Source organism: Ursus arctos, unplaced genomic scaffold (assembly GCF_023065955.2).
Source record: "Ursus arctos isolate Adak ecotype North America unplaced genomic scaffold, UrsArc2.0 scaffold_17, whole genome shotgun sequence".
Lineage (NCBI taxonomy): Eukaryota > Metazoa > Chordata > Mammalia > Carnivora > Ursidae > Ursus > Ursus arctos.
Window position 1 is genome coordinate 40682831 of NW_026622841.1, and position 22800 is coordinate 40705630.

General features: G+C 33.8%; 1 non-coding gene across 1 annotated transcript; it reads right to left on the reverse strand.

Annotated features, from left to right (window-relative positions):
- Nucleotides 1-213: 213 nt before the first annotated feature.
- On the reverse strand, nt 214-336 carry LOC113253609 (U6atac minor spliceosomal RNA). The gene has a single exon (XR_003315496.1). It is a non-coding gene; the product is annotated as a U6atac minor spliceosomal RNA (small nuclear RNA).
- Nucleotides 337-22800: the final 22464 nt, after the last annotated feature.

Consider the following 22800-nt stretch of genomic DNA (forward strand, 5'->3'; position numbering starts at 1 on the left):
TCATATGTGTGGTAAATACCTATTTTATAGATTCCTTTTTTTTAAAAAAAAAGATTTTATGTATTTATGTATGTATGCATTTATTTATTTATTTGAGGGAAAGTGCTCTCACTTGAGTGGGGTCCGGGGTGGGGGGTGGTCAGCAGGGGAGGGGCAGAGGGGGAAGAAGAGGGACAAGCAGACTGGCAGCAGAGCTGAGAGCCCCAGGGGGGGCAAAAATGTTGGTTAGATGCCATGTACACAGAAATGCCTTAACTGTATGCATGTTGTCAGGCCTGAGGGCCTCTTCTGTCCTTATCAAGGGGAGTGCTAACCTTCTCTCCTTTCATACAACACTCCTTTATTTTTTTATTTTTTACTATATTATGCTGAACATTAAGTTTAAATTTTTATATAAAAAAATTTATCATATTTTTATGAGTCTGAATTTTGTGTTATACCTTGAAAGTCTTTTCTCTCTCCATGATTATAATTTCATCATTTTTAGCACTCATAAAAATTATATATGTAGATATTCATTTGAAATTTATTTTATTCTAAGGGCAATGGTGGAGATCCATTTTTTTTTTAAGTAGCTGTCTAATTTTTCCCAATGTACTTTATGTAAGACTTTGTATTTTCTCCACTGATTATAATAGTTACTATGTATTAAATATCATTTTGTTTTTTGGGATTCCACTTCTAAATCAGTTAAGATAGTCATTTCCTAGATATTGTATTCTTTACTATAGCTTTGTAATTGTTTAAATTATGTCTTTGAAATAATGACTCTAAAGAAATAAAATATCTTTCTAATTATTTAAGTCTTCTTATACTTCATGGTAGTTCTAATATTTTCCTCATTAAGTGCAATACACTTATTTTTACATTTATTGCTAGATATTTTATGCTTTGTTTTGCTATCCCTCTGATCCTGTGCTTATTTTCTTGTCATGTTTTCTAAATTGTTATTATATATATGCTGATATAAATGTTTTAGTAATTGTTTTATGTCTATATATCTATCCATATATATATATAATTACTTTTGCTACCTGCAAAATTATCAAAGTATCTTATATTTCATACTTATATTGCATGACATCTTATCTTTCTTTTCCTCCTCCTCTTCTTTTCTATGCCTCTTTTACCTCACCAATTTTAATAGGAATGTATCAAGCACTTTACTATTAAAAAAAGAAAAAACATTTTACTTACATGTAATTGTGTATGTGTTTTTAGATGTGAATAAATGTATTCCTGACAGATTTCAGGTTTGATCTGGACTCAAAGATGAATTATGTAATTTTATTTAAATATTTAATTCTTAATATAAATTCCTTAATATTAAATTGTATTTTGTCTGTGTATTACTTTAATGTCCAAGGATTCTATTTATTGGTATTTATTTCAGATTTTTTATATTGCTATAATTGATCTTGGTCATTGTTTTTTGTTTGTTTGTTTGTTTGTTTGTTTTTTTAAATGAGACCTTTACCAGTTGCTGGCTTAACTTGTTTCACAGTCTGAAACAAGGATTAAAGTATATATGGGAAGTAGATATCCAGTAGGAGTGAGGAGGCAAAGATAAGCAGGCAAAAAGATGTAACATGATGTCATGGATCATTGTTGACCACTTCTTATGACAAGCCATACAAAGATATGACAGGTAGCTCAGAAAGTATGCTCATATGTATTAGTTTGCTAGGGTTACCATAGCAAAATAGCACAGACTGGGTGGTTTAAACAACAGAAACATTTTCTCTTAGTTCTGGAGGATAGTCATCCAAGATGTTGGAAGATTTGGTCTCTCTGAAGGTCTCTTTCTTTGCCTTGCAGATAGCTACCTCTTTACTGTGTCCTCAAATGGTCTCTCCTCTGTATATGCTCATCCATGGTGTCTTTGTGTGTGTCCAAATTGCCTCTTACAAGGACACCAGTCAGACTGGATGAGGGCCCACCCTAACACCCTCATTTTGGGATTATCTCCTCCCTAAAGGCCCTATTTCCAAATACAGTCCCTTTTGAGGGAAATACTGGGGGTTAGGGCTTTAGAGTAGGAGTTTGGGGGAACACAGTTCAGTCCATAACACCATACAAAGGAAACTTCATCCAGATGGTCCATGGAAGGAAAAATGGAGAAAGCTTTTAAAAAAAAAAAAAAATTAAGTCCCTCTCATTTTTCATTGACAAAAATTTATCCCACAAGACCTACCTCTCCCAAATTGTAGTCTTTCATAGAAAAGGCAAGAGGAGGGCAGTCACAGGAATAGTCTTAGAGTGTGGGGTCCTCTGGCCAGAAAACCTTGGGCTTCAGGGACACCTGTGTGGAACAGCGGTTAAGCGTCTGCCTTAGGCTCAGGGCGTGATCCCGGCGTTGTGGGATCGAGCCCCACATCAGGCTCCTCCGCTATGAGCCTGCTTCTTCCTCTCCCACTCCCCCTGCTTGTGTTCCCTCTCTCGCTGGCTCTCTCTATCTCTGTCAAATAAATAAATAAAATCTTAAAAAAAAAAAAAGAAAAGAAAAAGAAAACCTAGGGCTTCAGCTTGTATTCTAAGCCAACCAAGAGTATCAGAAACACTGTAGAAGTAGTGCAGTTCAGATCTGAGGCGGTATGTACAATATGTCTCTACACAGTTTTCTTATGATTATGCTGACTTTGTGAGGGGAATTTGGGATCTTTCATTTTCTTTCAGAATTAAATTATACCAGGATTATTTGTTTAATGAATTTGAAATACTTTACTTGAGAAACCATGTTGATTGTGACATTTTAGAGGAGAACATTTTTTATCAACATTCTCTATTTGTTTTTAATGATGACTCATCTATTTAAGGTTTTAACAACTCTTTTTGAATTAATTTTAATAATTTATATATTCCTAAAACTTCTCCATTCTCAAAAGTCTAATTAATTTGCTCTTTATCTTTGAATATTTCCACTTTCCTGTGTTAATATCTTTTAATCTATCACTTCTCATTATGCCTTAAATGTAATGTTCTTTATCTTTTCAGTTTGTTAGCTTCTGCTTTTAAAAGAAGTGTATTATTCCTTTTTTTAAACCTCTATTGTAGTTTTTAACAAAAACACACATAAACAAATGAAACCAAATAATAAAGCTTTCTAACTTTCATCTTTGTCTCTTGTTTGCTTTAGCTAGTGTTTGATATTGTTCTTTTTACCTGAGAACTTTGAGTCAATTGCCTTTAAACATGTATCTGTTATGCAAATACCTGTATTTTAAATCTGAATGACTTTTGTTTTTAAGATACAGGAGTTCAAGGCTTTTAAATGTGTTGATGTTTATTGTCATAGGAGAGTTTGGTCTAAAATCTGCCACCTCATTTTATGAAATTGATTGAGTATAATTCTACATACAATAAAATAAAATATCCTAATCTCTTGCTTCAATGAGTTTTGAAAATTGTATGCATCCATATACCCACAACTCAAAAGCAGAGATAGAAATTATTCCATACCCTTTTCCAATCAAATTTCCAAACCTGCCAAAGCAACCACATTCTGACTTGTAACATTAAGTCTTGTTCTTATGTCACAAAAATGGAACCGCATCATATGCATTTTTTGCTATATTCTTTTCGTATGCATAATGTTTTTGAAATTCATCCTCATTTTTATGTATATGAGTAGATTGCTTCATTTAGTAGCTGAATAGTGTTGTGCTATATAAATAAAGCTAAATTTATCCTTTCTCCTGTTGATAGGCATTTGGTTGTGTCCATTATGGGGCTATTAAGAATTGTTATGGGCTGAATTCTATGTCTCCAAATGAAGCCCTAATCGCTGCTACTTCAGAATGTAACTGTACTTGGAGATAGGAACTTTGAAGAGATAAGTTTAAGTTAAAATGAGGTCACCTGAGTGGGCCTTACTCCAATCTGACTGCTATTTTATAAGAAGTTTGGACATACCAGAAATACCTGGAGTGCATGTGCACAGAAGACCCTATGAGGACACAGTGAGAAGATAGTCAGCCATCTGCAAGCCAAGGAGAGAAGCCTCGGAAGAAACCAAACCTGCTGACAGCTTGAGCATGTTCTTCTGGTGTCCAAAACTAGGAGAAAATAAATTTATTTTGTCTAGTTTACTTACTCTGTGGTATTTTGTTTATGGCAGTCCTAGCAAACTAATACATGGATCAAGCTTCTGTGAACATCTTGACACCCCCTTTTTTTTTTTTTTTTAACATATGTTTTCTTTTCTCTTGAGTGAATACCTTGGAGTGGAATTGGATTTATGTCTAATTAGAAAAAAAATTACCAGACGTTTCTCCAAAATGGTTGTATAATTTTACACTCCCATCAATAATGCATAAAAGCTCCAGTTCTATATTCCTGCTGATGTTTGGTGTCAGTCTTTTTATTTGAGCCGTTCTAGTGGGATTTGAGATGGTGTTTACTTCAGATTTAATTTGCTTTTTCTTGAAGACTAATAACATGGAACACTTTTTCATATGCTTATTTGCCATTTATTTAGCTTTTTGTTATGTTACTTATCTCTTCAGTTTATTTTTGAGTAGTTCTATTTAATTTTGAATAGCTTTATATTATTGATTTATGGAAGTTCTTTATTAAAATTTTTAAAAAATTGATGTAATTTGTTAGATACATGTATTAAAAATAGTTTTTCCTAATCAATATCTTGTCTATTCATTTTAATGGTTATTTTTGATCAACAGTAAAGTTTAACTTTGGGGACTTTTCCTCTTATGGTTAATGTTTTTTATATCCTATCCAGCACATCTAAATCTATCCTAAGATTACAAAGATATCATCCTGTGTTCTCTTCTGGAAGATTTATGGCCATAGGCTTTTGTGTTTGGTTCTGTGCTGCATCCTGTACTAATTTTTTGAGTATGGAATAAAATGCCTTCAACATAGTTCTTTGTAAGGACTACACTATTCTTGTGCCCATTCTTTAGCCTGAATTTTTTTTTCAAAACAAAAAGAAAAATATTAATAAAAATTGGCATGTTTTTTCCATATCCCACTTATAGTAAATTCCCCTTTTTCTGCTACTCCTCCTAGGATAAGAGCCACATGGGTCTCTCCTCTCTCTCCTATGAAAAGCTAGTCACTTTCTGAAATTTAGTTCATTTAAGTTTTATATTTTCAGCTCTCTAGTATTTGTTTGTATTTTTTGTTCTCATTGTTGTGTTGGTTTTAGTAAGGAGAGAACTTACTTAAAGGAATTATTGTAAGGTTGATGAAAAATACTATTGCAATAGGGCAAGGGACTTACCGAAGTCAGGCAGCTACTCTGACCGTGACATCTGCAAGCAGGTTAAAAAAAAAAATTCTCTGGTGTGTTTTAATAGTTTGAGTGATTATCTCTTGTGAGACCTAGATCCTTTATAGAGATACTAATAGAAAGTGGTATTTTCATATATATTGTTTTTCCTGGTTTTCCATATCTTTCTGCATGCTTTGCTATTTGGTTTGTCTTACTTGGAGTCTTAAAAGATATATACATTGTTTTTATTTTTTCTAGTATCATCGTTACAAATTTAATTAACATAACTAAATGTATATTTGTCATTTACCACTTTTAGAAATAGTGTCATTTCATTTCACATACCTTCCCCTATTATTTCAAACTTCCAAAGCTTTATTATAAAGCCTTAGAAATAGTTGTACTAAGATATGATATGATATTTAACACTATTTTATTACCTACAATCTATTTAAAACTTTGCAATATGTAGGTTATTTAATACTACCTTAAAGCTTTTTTAGCCTTTTATATTTTAATAAATCCAATGATCATTGCTACATTTTAATAATGTGGCTTCTCATTACTAGATTGATTTTGAGGTTCCCCATGGTTAGCTGGAATAATGTTTAGCTGGAAATAAAGTTAATTATTTCTTAGAAGAATATATATGTAGCATATCTCTGATCTATTACATGTTCAAGACTATTTTCTTAATATATTGCAGAAATCACTCCATTCTTTTGGACAATGAATGTCATTTGGGGCGGGGGGAAGCCAAAAAATACCACACCACACACACACACACACACACACACACACACACACACACAGAGGCCAGCTTTTTTTTATTTTCTATTTTGAATACTTGTTCTTTCTTTCTGATTTCCATAGGATTATTTAGTTACATATTTTAGTAATTTAATAATATATACTCTTAAATTGTTAGTTGTAGTATTTTTCTTTGTAGAATTTTTATGTAGTATATTGGAGCGAGCAGGACCACAGAACCTACAATAAAATCAACCCATACACAATGTTTCAAAATGTATTGGATTGGATTGTGCTTCACACTTTGAGCTGTGTTAGCAAATGCTTTTTTTGCTTTTCCTTATTTTTGTAATTTTTTTCTCCTTTGGAAGGAGTAAGTTTTGTTTCCCTTTATTTAATTGTACTTCCCTAGAAATGTCAACTTCTCTCAATTGGTAAACTACCAAATGTTGCATCTCTGATAGTAAAAACCACCACTAGAAAACATACATCAAAAATATGTATATTTAATTTCAATTAAAAAAAATTAGGTTTAGTATTTTGGCTATGTTGGTTAATTTTATTTTTCAAGCATATATAAATATATTTGTATTCAAAGTTTGGAAGGTTGAATGGGAAATCACTTAGAAGTTTACATATTGCAAATACAGATTCACATTGCATCTTGTTGGTAAATGTCTCCATTTTTCTCCAGATGCTCTAATTTTATCAGGTTGGCATTTTATTTTCAAAATCCAAATAAATTAGCATGGCCTACAAAGCCCTTCGACACTTGCATACAGTCTATCTACCCATTTGTCTCTCTATCCAGCAAGATCAATCCCTCCATACAACCAATACAAAAATCAAATTCAATTATTCAAAAAACTCTTTAGGAGTCTGTATTCTACCTCAGTGCCTCTGTAAATGTTACTCTGCTGCCTAGATTGCTTATCTTTTTTTCCCCTTCATGAGGGACTCAAACTCGTCATCAATGTCCAAATCACATACCATATTCTCCATAGGAAGCATAACGGAAAAAGTCATACCCATGTATACCTAGCATATTAGTAGCAATTTTTATAAAGTATTTCAGTTATTTGTACTCTTTGCTAGACTTTGTACTCCTGGAAATTTAGGACCATGTCTTATTTATCTTTGCTTTCTTAGTGTCTAGCATAAAATATGGTCTTAACAGGTTCAATATTGCTGAATGAATGGACCACAATAGTTTTATGGCTAAACAGCCGATTTTCATTAATTATTTTTTTTGAAGATTTTATTTATGTATTTGACAGTGATAGAGACAGCCAGTGAAAGAGGGAACACAAGCAGGGGGAGTGGGAGAGGAAGAAACAGGCTCCCAGTGGAGGAGCCTGATGCAGGGCTCGATCCCAGGACTCTGGGATCATGCTCTGAGCTGAAGGCAGACGTTTAATGACTGAGCCACCCAGGTGCCCCAAGATTTTCATTAATTATTGAGCCACATTTCTGTAATACTTTTATTAAGCAAATCTAGTTTGAAATTCATCAAAATCTATTTGTTACTAAGGACAGTGAAATAGAGCACAGCCTTGCAGTTTTTGAGACCTTCAACTTAGTAATAACCTCTCAATACCTTATATTTATCACAGACTCCTCCTTATTCTTCCTTCTTGTTGAAAGAGCTTTAATATTTTTAGATACAAAATATGTAAAAATATATATATAACCTAAATATAAGGTGCATGTAGAGACCTTTAGATGGAGGGGACTGGCTATGTGTTAGTTCTGTGAATACAAATTATTTCATAATCCTTGTAAGACAGTAGCTTAATCCTAGACTACTCTCAAGTATGCCAGGAGTAATAGCCAAATTGGCTGAAGTATGTGTAAAAGATGCATTATCCATGATAGAAACTATGAAAGGTCAGAAAGTCATTATCAGTCAAGAAGGAAGCAAAATATAGTTATGGGTGGAACAATGAATTTTCAATATAAGAAAAACAAGAACAACATAATTTTTCTTGGCAGCATTTGGTATTTTAGCATATTTCTGCTTAAAGCTGTTTGTCTTCCTACTCAAAGGTTTCAACTTAAAAGGAATTCTAGTTGATCTAAAAGCAAGCGATAAATCTTGATATTGCAATATTGATATTGATTTTTTTTAAGTAGGGACAACAGTTATAAAGTTTTCTTGACACGGGATCAAAAGGTCTGTTGCTGAATTCTTCAATTCTTAACCGATATCTACTTGATGTCTTTAATCACACAGCATATATTACCAGCTGAGAAAAAGTTATTTCAAATTAAAAAAAAAAATCTCTGCCAAAATTATAAATATGTATTTATATAAGTACAAAGCAAGGTACACATTATTCTTTGCAAAGAGAAACATTAATGAAAATATTGATAAGACTATTAAACTCTAATGTCAAGTAAGTGATGATTTCAAATTAGAAAAAAATATCAAAATTATGGCTCATACAACTCTCAAATTTTCACTGTTTGTCTTGGTTGTTGCCAGTAATAATCAAACTATTTGTGTTACCAGGTAGCCATCTTTCCTAACAACCTATTTTATGATGCTAGTTGTGTTTTGGAATTAAGTAACAATTCCAGATAATAACATTTTTTAATATCTTATCTGGAATCTTTTCCACTCTGGTAAATGTCATTTTTAAACTTAATCTCAAGATACTACAATTTATAATATTTAATTGTTCTGTGATTTATTTTGATTTCCAACAGATATATGCTTTTCTCTATGACTTTAGAAATAAGCCAATGTATATTTTTTCTGGTCCTTAAACGTTCTAAGACTACTTATAAATCCTTAATTATAAAATGGATAGAAAATAAATTTCATGGGATTAGTTACTCTTCCTGCCTTGTTTGTCACTACATCACCAGTGTCTAGAATAGTGGCTAGCACATAGGTAAATATTCACTAAACATTTGTGTAATAAATAAACAATTGCATGAACTCATGTAGACCAGGATAAATTATTTTCATTCTCATTGTAGGGGCAATTTAAACTAGTTTCTTATAAAAGGATCCTCATTAGTTTTAAAATATTTTGATAATCAGGCATGCTTCAATATGAGTCACCTTCAAAATCAGTGATTTAGCTTGTCTACACATTCCCTCCTCTAAAGAGGAATGAAAAATAGACATGTTCTTTCTAAAGGCATGGGAGGTGGCCTCCTCACTGAGATATCTTATGCCTTTTAGTTGTTTTGCATTCATATAAAACTCACTGGCGACAGCTTAGAGCAATCTGAGGACTTGAATGTAAACCTGAGGCAAGCAAGATCTGGAAACAACTTTGCAATATTCTTCTCACTACCTGGATGTTTTGATAATGCTGCTGCCTCTTTCAGAGTTATATCTTATATTTCAAATGAGATTGAATCTACTGCTGTTAACGAATTACAAAAGTTAATTCAGCAATGCTATAAAAGCTATTGTAATGCCAAACAGTTGAAACCTGTTGAGCTTTTTTCAAGTGTCAGAGTTATAATGGACTAGGCAAGGCAATGTTTACTCCAAAACAAGTAATTTTCATTCATTATACACCATATGTGTCTGATATGGCTAAAAAAAGTCTTTATAACATAAAGATCACTTTGCACAGAAAGTGATAAAATTAGTAATATTAAAAATGTCATCCAGTTTAGTTATGGATTTGGTATAAAAAATGTAACACTGATGAAAATTAAATGGTTGCTTTATTTTTCTTAACTGTTACTGGTCACAGTGTGTCCTAAAAATACACGTTACCTTCAAGCTATAAATTCCATTGAACAGAGGTAGGAAGATATAGATTGTTATAAATTCCCAGGAAATTTTTTTTTAGCTAACAGTGACCAAATTAGACTTTGTGCTAAGACTGCTTTTCCTACTGATTTCAATTATCTCTAAGCAGATCCCATAAAGCACGAAGAGCCCTAGAAAAATAAATGTCCAAAAATAGAAAGTGCATGAATGTGCAACAAGACCTGCACAAAGACCATAGGGAAGCATACACCTGCCAAAGGTCCAGATAGAGCTGTGAGGTGGTGTCCCCGTAATAACAAAGGCATCGGTAATGCTGGTGAGTTCTCCCCAGGACAAATGAGCATGAAGTTAATGGTAGATGAGGGAAGACATTCATTCTTGCAGAGACTGAGAGAACAAAAAAAGGGAGAGAGCCATCATGTTTGAATAATAAGTGGGATTTTAAAATTGTATTGGTAGAAGCCTTAAAGAAGTAGTTATATCAAAGCAATCCTTGTCTTTGCTATTTGCTAGTAAGGTGAGCTTGGGCAAGTTACTAATCCTCTCTGAAATTATTCATGCCTAATAAGGTGATATTGATAGTAACATTTTCTTATAACCTTTAGATAATAATGTATATTAAGTTTTTAGAATTACTTGGTACATAGTTAATGCTTAATAAACATTTAATAACAGTTGTTATGCCTTTGCTTTGAGCCATTCCTTTTCAATCAAGTGACTGTCCAAGGCTTATGTGCTCCCTGAAGCATATTTTCTCCCAACATATATTAGACATATTTGAATAAGTGATACTGTCTTATTTTTTTAGAGCTCCATAAGAGGTTCCCATTCACCCTTTGTTTATTGCCATGTAATGGCTAATAATCACCCCATGCAAACTACTGTGTGAATTAAGTTATGACATGTTCACACAATGAGATGAAAGAACTTCTTTCCTGAAAAAGAAGTAAAACAGCACAAATATATGGTAATAGGTAAAACATGGAATAAATGAGCTATAGAGTGCTATGGCATGTATAGGAGAAAAAGATTACTTTGGGCTAGGAGGACAAAATGAGCTACTCAAGGAAGTTATTTATGGTCACCTTGATGAATGAGAGGAACTGTCATAGGTAGATTTGAGAGAGCAGATCTTCTTTCTTTTTTTAATTTAAATTCAAGCTAGTTAACATATAGTGTTGTATCCATTTCGGGAGTTAAATTGAATGATTCATCACTTACATATAACACCCAGTGCTCATCCCAACACATGCCCTCTTCAGTACCCATCACCCATTTAGCCATCCCCCTACTCACCTCCCCTTCAGCAACCCTCAGTTTGTGAGAGAACAGATTTTCTAAGTGGAAGAATGATTATGAAAAAAAATAGGTATACAGGAGAGAAATAAATATATCTCTCATACTGTAAGAAACTTGGCTTGATTTGCTCACAGGAGGCATATGGATCAAAAGAGGGAGATTATAGTAGGAAAATGTAATTGTGGCAGTTAGAAAACAGGAAGACAAAACAAGAAACTCATCAGGAAGCCAGTTCATTAATCTATATCAAGATGAAACCATGGATTAGTGCCTGACCATAAATACAAAAGAGAAGAAAATTGCAAGAGAAACTGGAGATGTAAATTTGGAAAGATTTGACTACAAGCAAAAGTATATGCAAAGTCAAGGCGTCTTTGATGATGCCAAGGATTCATTTCAGAATAACCAGAAGAAACCTTATTTAATTCTGTATTGATCAACTTAACTTCCTAATGATACCTGTCATGGAAATCTCCAAATACATGTAATAGATGTCTAACTGCATGGATGAATACGTGAATCCCACTTTCTTCAATATATTAGCATTTCAATATACCCAAAGGTCAGGAAGTATCAAGTTTCCTTTTCTCTGGGCTAACTGTGGCTTAACTTTCCTTCAGCAAGATAAGAAAAACAAATCTCTTAGAAAGCCTTCAAAGTTATACTGAGGCAATATATTGCTATTTGAATTGAAATTTATACATTTATTTTTCTGCTTTTTAATTGATTCAAAAAACGTGTGTATATCATTATGGCATGACATATATTTTTCCGTTTTTCATTATTGCTAATACTAAAATTCACATCTAATTAACATATGCCATTTGAATCCTGCATTAAGACTACAACTTAAATATCACAGTTACACAGAGAAAACATGTTTGTAGATAAGACCCATGACGAATATTGTACTATAACAGCCTTGCCTTTAATTTAGAGAACTGTTTCAACTTCAAGAAGTGAAAAATTATTGAGTAATGATAGAAAAAATCCATTCCATACATTAACTCTTTTTATCCCTCTTATCTCTCAGAGAGAAAGTCTTCACTAAACATGAAAAAAAAAAAAGGTGAAAATTATCAGACTCTTCTAACCATACCTTACAGAGCTTTAACTCCTCAATCTCTAGAGAACAGCTCAAGTTAGAGCATATTATCTCATACTGCCTGAAGATATTTATACCTCCTCCATGTGTCACATATCCTCTATACCTACATCGGAACTGCAAGGGAAGGATGTTATTTGCTGTTACCTGAGAATTTCCTTACGTATCTACAGAGCTTGCAGGGAGTTTTAGATTGCCAGTTTTCACAAACTTGAGGATACCTGTGCACCCTGTAAATATGAGAAATATTTGAGTTCAGTATCCTTTTCAGAATAAGAAATATAATTTTGAAAATATACTTTGCCCTCAGAAACACTGTAAACTGTACAAAACCCTGGCACAGCATATAGGTGTTTGGGAATATTAGACATTACAATTGGATCCAATCTAACAACTTGTTTTCTGTTATTTGTTTATTAATATGCATTTTTAGTTCATGTTAAATAAATATTTTAAATATTAACTTCATGTGGATACTATGAAAATAATTACATATTTAGTTATATATCCAATATATTTGTAAAACTACTTAAAAATTTTGGATTAATGTAAGATCTGTTGGCTATTTCCACTCATAGGTTTTTTTCTTGCTACTTTCACTCCTATTCATTTTCCTTTAATATATTAGCACTTTAGATTAAATATTTTTCTATCAAACAGCAATTACTTTAAATGAGTATTAGGAAGTGATTATGGAATAGGGGATCGTGTGGATACAATTCTTGTTTCCAATGGAGAAAAAGTGGTGCTCCATATTATCCCAGAAGCTTCCTGATATTTTAAAGCAAATACTTACTTAATTAAAATATACGTGGACCAAGGTTTAAATGCTTATATTTGCAATTCAAAGATCTATAGGCCATGTTACACCTTTATGAAAATGATAAATCTTGTCTTATACATTTTCCAGGGTACATCTTGACTTACCTTACTATGAGGCTTCCAGACGAAATTATTTTTTAAAGACTTTTGGTTACTTAGAAACTATGGTGAAATATATATTCAATTAAGGTAACATCTTTTGAGCAGTCCATGTCACAGATGGAGAATTAGAGCATTTACCCAAGGGAATCTCCCAAGATAATTCTCAAGGTCATATTCTGGAAAACAGGTTGTTTGGAACTTCCCATTTCAATTTTTAAAGGAGACTTAGAAGTAAACCACAGCCATGAGATTGAAAGTATTGTGCTCATTTTTCTCTAAGATATATCATCACAGTATCTGTCTCCATTAATCAAAATTGAAATTTAAAAAAATTCCTTATATGAGGGTTCTGTTGTATATAGTCCATTATGACATCTTCTCTTTTATCAAAATAAATAAGTAGAAAATATCTCAGGTTAGAATTACTGTTAACCCTCCTCTTCTTTATTGTGCCCCCTCTCTCTCTTCCTCCCTTCCTCTCTTTCTCTATTTCTGTCTCCCTGCGTGTGTATGTGTATGTGTTGGTGTATAGATAGATAGAGAGGTGTATCACACAACCAGTTGCCTGTTATAAATATGAGAACTATTCCAAGAACTTTGCCTTTAACAAGAAAGGTAAACAAACAATAAGTTCTATTGTGCATCCATAGATAATTTCCCATAATGGGTTTATGTTTATCTCACTCCCAATGACAATGTTTGTGAACTCATGTTACTTAATAATAAGGTGGATTTTTCAATAAAGTAGATCAAATGAATACCATTATTCATAATAAACCAGCACCATATGTGCCATTTTCAAAGTTTTATATTTAGCCCTTATAATACACAAGCAGTATTTTAGCTTTCAAAACCTTTTAAGTAGTGTGTACCTTGCTGTCACTGGGAAGATGTTTACCAGATAGGTGAACTACTGAATTTCTAATAGGTAAGTTTATATATGGTGATCCCTAATTTGGGCTCTCTAAATAAAATTAATATGGAATAAAAGTATCAAAGCATCCTAAATAAAGAAATTGAAAAAATATACATAGATTTGTGAAGCAGAATGATGGATATTACTGGAAAATGTCATCTTTTGCTTATAAATTATTCATATTTGCTATCTGCATTGACCAAATTTGCAAAGTAGTGACCACTCACATTTATATATGTTTGACAAAGCCAGAGAATCTATGAAAAATCAGGCCAGGAAATAAAACCCCGGTCTTATTGTCACTGGATCATGAAATTGCTGTGCTAATGAACAAGGCAGACAGGCTAGAGGCCACAGTAAAAGTGAGGACTAATATTTATTTAACAATATTCTAAATTTCAGCACTCATATATTTGTTTAACTGCTGGACTGAAAGCACATACTGGCTCTTAATGCTCATTGTGTAATGTAGTAAGCACACAGAGAAATCCCAACATATCATCAATGTCATTTACTTGTCCTAAGCAGAAAACAGAGGACCCCAGAAACTACTGTAAGTGTAATAATCGTATGCCATAATAAAGATACTCTGAATAGCAAGTTGTTTCATTATAAGTGATACTCTATTCCTCAGAGTCCTTTGTAATTATGGGTCATGCTGGATTCTGAACAGAGTGGGGTCATTGTCCCCTCATATACCTCTTGCTCCACTTCTACCTCACTGTGCTAGCTTACTTGCAGAGCCTTAAGTGTACTATTATATTTCTATTTCTTCCAACTCTTTCATCTAGTTCAGTCTTACTTGTCCTTCGGTACTCAGCATCATCTCTGCCATTTATCGGAATCTGTTTCTTCTCTGATACAATTCTGTCATTCTGTATACCCCTCTATTACCCAATTAATCGTAATGCATTTTAAATAACCTTTAATTGATATATTTTTCTCAATAAACTCTCCAAAAGGAAGAGAAGAGTTCATGTTTGTATCCTGAAGACATTCATTGTTTCAATAAATAAGTGAAGGGGTGAGTTATATCCAATATAATCATGACCTGAGTTGAAATCAAGAGTTGAATGCTTGGGGCGCCTGGTTGGCTCAATCGTTAAGCGTCTGCCTTTGGCTCAGGGCGTGATCCTGGGGTTCTGGGATTGAGCCCCGCATCGGGCTCCCTGCTCCACTGGGAGCCTGCTTCTTCCTCTCCTATTCCCCCGGTTTGTGTTCACTCTCTCCCTGGCTGTCTCTCTCTGTCAAATAAATTAAAAAAAAAAAAAAAAAAAAAGAAAAAAAGAGTTAGATGCTTAACTCACTGAGCCACCAAGGTGCCCCAAGTGAAACCTAGTTTAAAAGATTTTGTTAAATATTTCAAAACTTGGAGCTTATAAGTAAAAGGGCTGAAGTAAAATCCAGCTCTCTCTGAATACAAAGTCTATCCCTTAGGAACTATAAATTTAAGATATCCGTTCCCCATAAAATCTCACCCAGCTTTTCCGGCAAGTCTTTTTGTTGCTGGCTACTTATTCTATCATTTTAAGATTAGCTTTGCAGTGTCAGCCCTAATGGAGCTGATGTTTGTGTTAAGGCTTTTATTTCCTAACACTCCAAAAGCTTCAAACCTTCAAGTTACCAGTGTGCCATTGCATTATATAAAGAATTCAAAGCACAAAAACCCTGGCAGAAGTAAATAAAATGCAACCTTCCCTGACTCATTTGTCATACTGTGTTATCTGGCCCTAAATGAGTACTCTGTAAGTTTCAGTGTGAAAGCAGTTCTTCCGGATTCTAATTACAGCTCCTCTCTCTGTAAGTCCCAGGCATGTTTCTAAGGAGCTGGATCAAGTGACAAATGTCTAAAAGAGATAACAAACAACCTTTCTCTTATCTCATCTTCCCAAATAGATCCCCTCTCATCTGTCTCCAAAATCCTTATTGGAAATTTTCTCATATAAATTGACTTGGTTGAATTTATTTACTCTGTGGAATCTCACCAGTTCACCAGTTGTATCTGGCCTATCTACATTTCACTAATGATTCATCAGCTCCTAAGCTCCTAAACTACTGTGGGCCACATTTTGCGTACTCATTAAATAATTGTTGAATGAATGGATGAATGGAGTGCATTTCTCAAACTGTATGTTTGCAATGACACCACCCTTGGTCCAGGTAGGGTACTCTTTCCCTCTTCCTTTCTACCAAGGTACACTTTCCCCCTTCCAACACTAGCACACACATGTATGCACACACGGTAATACACACTCAGAAAGTGATATATGGAAAGGGAAACTGATTGTATTTAGAGTCATTTAAATAAACTCATTTAAACAAGGTCTAGTTACATTTTCCTAACCTCCATGCTTTAGTCAACATTGTTCATTCTGTTTGGAACACATTTCTAACTTTCTCTATCATTTTACCTATTTTTAAAAATAATAAGACATATCATACACCAGCTTTGCTCTAATGTGTTCTCTGATTTCCCAAAAAAGAAAAAAAATCTTGAAAAATTGTCTCATTTTGAAACTTCGGATTTATCAGTGAAGAGGAATGATAATTAATTTTGATTAGAGATAACTTAATGATTAGAACTTAGAAAGCACAGTAAATAATTATTTACAGGAGTTAACTTGAACTAGAGCTATTGAGTGTTAAAACAAAAAGCAGTGTATTTTTGATGACAGTGGTAGATAAGGTATAAGGAAATCAAGAGGTTAAATTGAGGAATATGTTGTGTTCAGTAAAAAAAACAAATTTCAGAAGTGGCATTAAAGATAGTGGATAAGCACTGGTTGTTTTATGTAAGTGATGAATCACTAAATTCTACTCCTGAAACAAATACAACCCTATATGTTAACTAACTCGAATTTAAATAAAAACTTGAAACAAACAAAGGCAGTGGATGTCTGAGGAAGCCAGTGGATTAGAGACACAGCAAACTGATGTCTGGTAGCACTGAGTCCAGTAACAACTAACCAGAGTTCAGTAGTAGAAGCTTTGAAAGCTCTGGGCATGGTAGTGCTGTGAGACAAAAGGCTGAATGTTGCTGTAATATTAGTCTTAAAGTCAACAACATATTTTCTTTGGGGATTGCTAGAATTTAAAAACTATCATCTACTCCTGAAATAAATTTACCATTTTATGGTCAAGATTCTCAAGATTAAGAAAATGTATTGCTAGGTTATTTATGTTTGGTCTTTTGGTAACTAGTTTTAGACAGTTTTTTCAGGCCATTTTCTGGTTCCACAAGGATAAAACAACAACAATAAAAAATTCATATTTTGGAAGTTATGCAGTACACCTTAACATGCTGGTCTAATAATTTTTCTTGACTTTAGCTTCTTTTTCCCTAAAAATTAAACCTTGTTTAGCCTTTAGCAGCACATATTAGTACCTAAGAAATATAGTTTTATACAGGTACTTTTGTTGTACTTATTTCGTATGATGACTGGTAAAAATCAGCATAAGGAGACGGTGGGTGGGCTGTGCACCTAAACAGTGGAGGCTAGATCCCTTGCTCTTCTGCTCCTTGAAGAACATTTCAGTGCCCAAATTTTCTTCTCTCTAAAAATTGCTGGTCTACCTCTAGAGTCTTTTCTTCTTGAGAAAGTTGACAGACCCATACCAAAAAAATAACTGTTTTGGAAATCCAGTAAAACTTCTATGTAAAATTCTCTGTTAAGTGTATAATAAACTCAGCTCCAGAGATAGCTCAGGAGCTATTTAAATGGCTCAGTTCCTCACATCCATAAATTTGGAATCGCCATAAGAAAAATCTATGAGAACATGCAACAATCATGCTAAATCTATATATTTCCTTAGCACGATCATCTCCCACATTTTAAAAACTAATCTTTGGAGGGTATTGGGGAATAGAATGTCACAGCCAAGGAAGCACCTTACAATGCAGTTCAAATTTCAGATATAAAAGAAATTTTGAATGCAGAACAGCACTTCACCCTTTGCTCTGATTGAAGTCAATATATTTAGTTCATTTTGAAATGTCACATGGAACTGTATGTATATAGCTTATGTATATCAAAGACCAAGACAAGCATAATTATAAAGTGTTGAAACACTCTCTGTTAGATCATTATTGAAGATGTGCAGAGCTGTTATGCTTTCCTTAGGAAGTAAGAAGCAAATGATTTATATCCACTAATCAAAGCACAAAAGTATTCCCTGAATATATTAAGCTAGTTTCCTATAATAACTGTAACACACTACTATGAACTTAAAATAATAGAAATTTATTATCTTGCAATTCTCTAGGTTAGAATTCTAGCATGGATATCATTTATTGGGATAAAAATCAAGTTGTTAAATAAGTGTTTGGGATTAAGGACTGCACTTGTTTTGAAGAGCACTGGCTGTTACATGGAAGTGTTGAATCACTGTATTGTACACCTTAAACTAGTATTACACTGTATGTTAACTGGAATTTAAATAAAAACTTGAAAAAATCAAGTTGTTGGGGGGCACCTGGGTGGTACAGTTGGTTGCGCTTCCAACTCTTGGTTTCAGCTTAGACTGTGATCTCAGGGTTCTGAAATCAAGCCCTGTGTGGGGCTCAGCACTCAGCATGGAGTCTGCATGAGACTCTCTCTCCATCTCCCTCTGCCCCTCCCCTCTGTGTGTACTCCTGAGCTCTTTCTCTCAAATAAATAAATAAATCTTAAACAAATAAAATAATAAAATTAAAAAATCAATTTGTTGTCAGGGTTGCTTTCCTTTCTGGAGAGCATAGGAGAAATCTATATCTGTATCTTTTTTAGTTTCAAGAGATCACCTGCATTCCTTGGTTCTTGACCCCCTTTCTACAATCCCATCTCCCTCTTCCACTTTTAAGGATATTCGTGATTTATACTAGGCCCACCCAGATAATTCAATATAAATTTCTATGTTTTAAGGTCAGCAATTTTAATTCCAACTGTAATCTAAATTCACCTTTGCCATGTAACATAACACAGTCACACATTCCAGGGATTAAGACATCAGCATCTTTGGAGGTGGGCAATCTGCCTTCCACATTTTATATCCCCCCCCATTTTTTCTCATTTTACCTGGAAATCAAACTAGATGTTGATGTATAGATCATTCCATATGTTAACTCTATTATGGTTTCAACTGAGCAGCTACTCTCTTCTAAATTAGATAGAGAGCCTCTTAACTTGAAAGGTTCTCCTTCCTATCCATTCCTCCCCAAAACTGCCTATGTTTCAGTTGTGGACATAAAGAACACAGCATTGCCTTTACATACACGTAACTGAAAGGGAAGCTCAAAGTGTGTTCAGAAAAGAGGTAGGAAGGTCCAGATGGACTTTCTTAAGTCTTCTGTGATGAAGTCAAGTAATCCAAAAGGAAACTTCTCGATATTCTATGCGTCTTATTGCAGGAATGTTACAGTTGTTGCATAATAAAATATTTCTATATCAAGGAAGCTTCCAAAGAGCGATAACATCATCCTTCATTTTAAAGAACTTTATGGAAAGTTCCTAAAGAGCGATTTTCTTGTTTGTGTCAGTTATGAATGTAAACATAACGTCTCCCAGAGCAGGAATAGAGTTGAGGGACTTAGATAGTCAGAAATGAATGTTTCCAAAACATAAGAGGTCCCCATTACCTCTTCCTGTTTGGATAAATTGTGCTGATTTAAAGGTGAAGTACAAGATTTGGTGATTAGTTTGAGGATTGGAAAGAATATGATAAATGTACTGAATTTTTAAAAACAAAAAATTATCAAAAACATATGGTCATTTATTATTGATAGATGATGAGTTCACAATTAAAAAAATTCTTTCTAGGAATTCAGAATCTTGTTTAGTCCTTTTAACTAGTGACTGCTTATCAGAATCACCCAAGAAACATTGGATTTAAGCACCTCATCTTCTCCTCTCCATTCTAACTCTGTCAATATCATGAAGTTTTCTGGTGCATCAAGGATGAGAATATTGAGTATGGACATCCTTTTAAATAAGTGTTGCACGGTGATTTTGATATAGAAAATAGTTAAGAATCAAGTTTATTCATTTATTCATGATTTTTAATATAATATGAAAAGTATTGGCAGAGAACCTTGAGAAGGGTTGAGGTAGGAAGCCCTCAAGGATCAGATCATGGGTGATCTTCCACATTAAATGCTATAAAACATATATTTTATTCAGTTAACAATAAGCACTCACTGATGAGTTTTAATAGGTGGAAGCTGTATTTGTTGTTGTGTTGGTGTTACTCTATAAACCCATTTTAAAAATACCACATGCTATCACCACATGCTATCACCACTATTGAATCCTGGTGTCCTCCAACGGTTCTTTGTTGGACTAGGAACGAAAGTGTGGGATTCAATATGATTTTGAAATGTTTTCAAGGAAATTATATGAAACATAGTTAAGACTCCCAGGTTTAGTTATATATACACTATAGTAATTCATAAGAAATAACTGAGGATAGGGACTTCATCAAGAAGTTTGCTAATACAGAGATTCCGATCTTTAACTCAGAATGTTAAATCTCTATAAAAGTGCTTACCATTTGTTAAGTTCAGTTCCATATCCTGGCTCTTCTATCCCCTTCCAAGCACCATTTAATCAGAAAATTATCAGAACAGGTTTTGCTTATTAATTAAGTAAAAGTGACAAATATTATAAACCAATGAGTATCATTGGGTGGCTCTGATAAGTAGAAAAAATACAGGAGAGAGAGCTGTGCCACTGCTTAATCTTGTAGAAATGTCAACAGACGCTGCCAATAATACCAAGATTCTCATTAATATCACCTCAAAAACTTGTAAAATTGGATAATTGTATTCAGAGTTATTTATATACTTTTTAATCTACCTCGGCCCATCATCACTGTGCTTGGTATACTGGCAGAAAGGTTTTATACTTGGTTATAAATGTAAATGTAAAGTACAAATCCTGCTAAGATTATATCATGGTGGTAATTCATTCATTTAACATACATTCATTTAAACAACATATTTATGGGGCTCCTGGGTGGCTCAGTTGGTTAAGTGGCTGCCTTCAGCCCAGATCATGATCCCAGGGTCCTGGGACTGAGCCCTGGATCGGGCTCCTTGTTTAGCAGGAGCCTACTTCTCACTCTCCTTCTGCTTGCCACTCCTCCTGCTTGTTCTCTCTCTCTCTCTGTCAAATAAACAAATAAAATCTTAAAAAAATATTTATTGGCATATATACATGTTTTACATATATCAAAATATATATCTTCACATACAGATATTTGTTTTTGTGTGTCTTTGTGTGTGTGTGCATGTATTTGTGTGTGTCTTTGTGTAGGTGATTCAGTGGTTAGCAAAGCAAGTCTGTTCTCCTAAGTCTTTCCTGAGCAAGCAGAAAGAATATTTTATGTCAGGTACTGAAAAGTTCTTTGAAGGATAAAAACTATAGAGATATTTTAGGATAGGGCAGGATAGGATAGGATAGGATAGGATAGGATAGGATTTTTTAATGCTGGTGTGAAGCATAAAATATAAAGGAGTAAGATTGTAGCCAGAAACCAACTAAAGGCTATTTAATCTCAGCAAGAGATGTTGGTACCTTGGACTAGAATATATTGGTGGGAATGGTAAGATATGGCATAATTCTGATTCTGTATGTTAAAGTCATAACTTACAGAATTTGTTCATGTATAGATGCAGTATGGGAGAAAAAGAGATATACAAAGTTAACTCCAAGGGATTCAACCTGAAAAACCAGAAGTATGGAAATGTAATTACTAAGATGGAGAATATAGTAAGAAAAGCAGGTGTGTGTGTGTGTGTGTGTGTGTGTGTGTGTGTGTGTGTGTAGGAAAAGTTCAATTTTGTCTGAAACAGACTCACAGATACAGAGAACAGTCTGGTGGTCACCAGAAGGGAGGGAGATGGGGGGATGGGCAAAATACAAGAAGGGGATTAAAAGGTACAATTTTCCAGTTGCAAAATAAATAACACATGAGGATACAATGTACAACATAGGAAATACAGTTAATAAAATGTAACAACTTTGTATGATGACAGGTGGTAGCTAGATTTATCATGGTGATCACTTTGCAATTTATGTAAGTGTTGAATCATTATGTTTTATACCTGAAATTAATACAGTTGGCCCTTCAAACACAGGTTTGAAATGTGGGGGTCTACTTACACATGTATTATTTTTTTAATGCAGTATGGTACTGTGAATATATTTACTCTTCCTTGTGAATTTCTTATTTTATTTATTTATTTATTTATTTATTTATTTATTTATTTGAGAGAGAGAGAAAGAGAGAGAAAGTGCATGAACAGGAGGGGCAAACAGAGAGGGAGAGAGAGAATTTCAAGCAGATTCCTGACTGAGTGCAGAACCCAACATGGGGCTCGATCTCACGACCCTGAGATCATTACCTGAGCCAAAACCAAGAGTTGGACACTTAACCAACTGAGCCACCCAGGTGTCCCCTTATGATTTTCTTAATAACAGTTTCTTTTCTCTAGCTTACTTTATTATAAGAATATAGTATATAATATGTATAACATACAAAGTGTGTGCTAATAGACTTTATGTTATGGGAAAGGCTTTTGGTCAATAGTAGGCTATTAGTAGTTAAGTTTTGGGGGAGTCAAAAGTTATATGCAGATTTTAGACTGTCAGAGAGGCAGTTGGTGCCCCAACCCCCAAGTGTTCAAGAGTCAACTGTATAATATTGTATATCACTATACTTCAAGTAAAAAAAGGAAAAGCTCAGTTTTGAGCATATCAACTTGTAATGCTTTTTATATTTCCAACCAGTTTTGGATATAAAAGTTTGGAATTCAGGGGAAAGAATGGGGCAGAGACAGATACTTTGAAATTATTGGC